Source organism: Dama dama, unplaced genomic scaffold (assembly GCF_033118175.1).
Source record: "Dama dama isolate Ldn47 unplaced genomic scaffold, ASM3311817v1 ptg000109l, whole genome shotgun sequence".
Lineage (NCBI taxonomy): Eukaryota > Metazoa > Chordata > Mammalia > Artiodactyla > Cervidae > Dama > Dama dama.
In genome coordinates, this window is record NW_026870920.1 from 2,860,741 (window position 1) to 2,864,880 (window position 4,140).

Below are 4,140 nucleotides of genomic sequence, written 5' to 3' on the forward strand. Positions count from 1 at the left end.
GCTCTTCATATTTTTCACACCTTTTCAGGCTCTTCATGTTTTTCAACTCCGCTTCATGCTCCTCCTATTTTTAAGACCATTTCATGCTCCTCGTATTTTTGACACCTTTTGAAGCTTTTCATATTTTTCACACCTTTTCAGGCTCTTCATGTTTTTGAACAACGCTTCATGCTCCTCCTTTTTTTGAGACCGTATCATGCTCCTCAAATGTTTGACACATTTGAAGCTCTTCATATTTATCTCCCCTTTTCATGCTCTTCATGTTTTTCTACACCGTTTCATGCTCCTCCTATTTTTCAGAGCGTTTTATGTTCCTCATATATTTCACGCGTTTTGAAGCTCTTCATATATTTCACACCTTTTCAGGCTCTTCATGTTTTTCAACACAGCTTCATGCTCCTCCTATTTTTCAGAGCGTTTTATGTTCCTCATATATTTCACCCGTTTTGAAGCTCTTCATATATTTCACACCTTTTCAGGCTCTTCATGTTTTTCAACACCGCTTCATGCTCCTCCTATTTTTCAGAGCGTTTTATGTTCCTCAGATATTTCACCCGTTTTGAAGCTCTTCATATATTTCACACCTTTTCAGGCTCTTCATGTTTTTCAACACCGTTTCATTCTCCTCCTATTATTCAGACCGATTCATGCACCTCATATTTTTGACACCTTTTGAAGCTCTTCATGTATTTCACACTTTTTCAGGCTCTTCATGTTTTTCATCACCGCTTCATGCTCCACCTATTTTTCAGACCGTTTCATGCTCCTCATATTTTTGACACCTTTTGAAGCTCTTCATTTATTTCACTCTTTTCAGGCTCTTCATGTTTTTCAACACCGTTTCATGCTCCTCATATTTTTGACACTTTTTGAGTCTCTTCAAATTCTTCACACCTTTTCAGGCTCTTCAAGTTTTTCAACACCGCTTCGTGCTCCTCCTATTTTTCAGACCGTTATATACTCCTCATATTTTTGACAACTTTTGAAGCTCTTCATATTTTTCACATCTTTTCAGGCTCTTCTTGTTTTTCAACACCGCTTCATGCTCCTCCTATTTTTGAGACCGTTTCATGCTCTTCATATTTTTGACAACTTTTGAAGCTCTTCATATATTTCACACCTTTTCAGGCTCTTCATATTTTTAAACAACATTTCATGTTTTTCCTATTTTTCAGACCGTTACATGCTTCTCATATTTTTGACAACTTTTGAAGCTCTTCATATTTTCCACAGCTTTTCATGCGCTTCATCTTTTTCAAAACAGTTTCTTTCTCATTCTATTTTTCAGACTGTTTCATTCTCCTCATATTTTTGACACCTTTTGAAGCTCTTCATATTTTTCACACATTTTCTGGCCCCTCATGTTTATCAACTCAGCTTCATGCTCCTGCTATTTTTCATGCCGTTTCATGCTCCTCATATATTTCACACCTTTTGAAGCTCTTCATATACTTCACACATTTACAGGCGCTTCATGTTTTTCATCACCACTTCATGCTCCTCCTATCTTTCAGACCGTTTCCTGCTCCTCATATTTTTCACACTTTTTCAGGTTGTTCATGTTTTTCAACACCGCTTCATGCTGCTCCTATTTTTCAGATCGTTTCATGCTCCTCATATTTTTGACAGCTTTTGCAGCTCTTCATATATTTCACACCGTTTCAGGCTCTTCATGCTTTTCAACACCGCTTCATGCTCCTCCTATGTTTCAGAGCGTTTCATGCTCCTAAATTTTTTGACACCTTTTGAAGCTCTTCATATATTTCACACCTTTTCAGGCTCTTCATGTTTTTCAACAGTGCTTCATGCTCCACCTCTTTTTCAGACCGTTTAATGCTCCTAATATTTTTCACACTTTTTCAGGCTTTTCATGTTTTTCAATACCGCTTCATATTCCTCTGATTTTTCAGACCGTTTCATGATCCTCATATTTTTGACACCTTTTGAAGCTCTTCATATATTTCACACCTTTATTGGCTCTTCATGCTTTTCAACAACGCTTCATGCTCCTCCTATTTTTCAGAACGTTTCATGCTCCACATATTTTTCACCCCTTTTGAAGCTCTCCATATTTTTCACACCTTTTCAGGCTCTTCATGTTTTTCAACACAGCTTCATGCTCCTCCTAATTTTCAGACGGTTTCATGCTCCTCATATTTTTGACACATTTTGAAGCTCTTCATATTTTTCACACCTTTTCAGGCTCTTCATGTTTTTCAACACAGCTTCATGCTCCTCCAGTTTTTCAGAAGGTTTCATGCTCTTCATATATTTGACACCTTTTGAAGCTTTTCATATTTTTCACACAATTTCAGGCGCTTCATGTTTTTCAACACCGCTTTATGCTCCTCCTATTTTTCAGACCGTTTCCTGCTCCACATATTTTTAACACATTTTGAAGCTCTCCATATTGTGCACACCTTTTCATTCTCTTCATGTTTTTCAACACCGCTTCATGCTCCTCTTACTTTTGAGACCTTTTCATTCTCCTCATATTTTTGACACCTTTTGAAACTCTTCATGATTTTCACACCTTTTCATGCTCTTCATCTTTGCAACACCGCTTCATGCTCCTCCTATTTTTCAGACAGTTTCATGCTCCTCATATTTTTCGCACCTTTTGAAACTCTTCATGTTTTTCACACCTTTTCAGGCTGTTCATGTTTTCAACACCGCTTCATGCTCCTCCTTTTTTTCAGCCCGTATCATTCTCCTCATATTTTTCACATCTTTAGAAGCTCTTCATATATTACACAACTTTTCAGGCTCTTCATGTTTTTCAACCTCGCTTCATGCTCCTCCTATTTTTCAGACCGTTTCATGTTCCTCATATTTTTGACACCTTTTGAAGCTCTTCATATATTTCACTCTTTTCAGGCTCTTCATGTTTTTCAACACCGTTTCATGCTCCTCCTATTTTTCAGACCATTTCATGCTCCTCATATTTTTGACACTTTTTGAAGCTCTTCATGTTTTTCACACCTTTTCAGGCTTTTCAAGTTTTTCAACACCGCTTCATGCGCCTCCTATTTTTCAGACTGTTTCAGGCTCCTAATATTGTCAACACCTTTTCAGGCTCTTCATATTTTTCAACACCGCTTCATTCTCCTCATGTTTCTCAGAGCGTTTCAGGTTCCTCATATATTTCACGCCTTTTTAAGCTCATCATATATTTCACACCTTTTCAGGCTCTTCATATTTTTCAACACCGCTTCATGCTCCTCCAATTTTTCAGATCGTTTCATGCTCCTGAAATTTTTGACACCTTTTGAAGCTCTTCATATATTTCACAACTTTTCAGGCTCTTCATGTTTTTCAACACCGCTTCATGCTCCTCCTATTTTTCAGACCGTTTCATGCTCCACAAATATTAGACATCTTTTGAATCTCTTCATATTTTTCACACCTTTTCAGGCAATTCTTGTTTTTGAACACCGCTTCATGCACCTCCTATTTGTCAGACTGTTTCATGCTCTTCATATTTTTGAAACATTTTGAAACTCTTTATATTTTTCACACCTTTTCAGACTCTTCATGTTTTTCAACACCGTTTCATGCTCCTCCTATTTTTCAGACCGTTTCATGCTCCTCATATTTTTGACACTTTTTGAAGCTCTTCATATTTTTCACACCTTTTCAGGCTGTTCATGTTTTTCAACACCGCTTCATGCTCCTTCTATTTTTATGACCGTTTCATACACCTCATATTTTTGACACTTTTTGAAGCTCTTCATGTTTTTCACACTTTTTCAGGCTCTTCATGTTTTTGAACACCGCTTCATGCTTCTCCTTTTTTTCAGACCGTTTCATGCTCCTCATATTTTTCACACTCTTTGAAGCTCTTCATATTTTTCACACCTGTCAGGCTCTTCATGTTTTTGAACACCGCTTCATGCTCCACCTATTTTTCAGACCGTATCATGCTCCTCATATTTTCCCCACCTTTTCAGGCTCTTCATATTTTCGAACACCGCTTCATGCTCCTCCTATTTTTCAGGCCGTTTCATGCTCCTCATATTTTTGACACCTTTTGAAGCTCTTCATGTTTTTCACACCTTTTCAGGCTGTTCATGTTTTTCAACACCGCTTCATGCTCCTCCTTTTTTTCAGCCCGTATCATTCTCCTCATATTTTTCACAT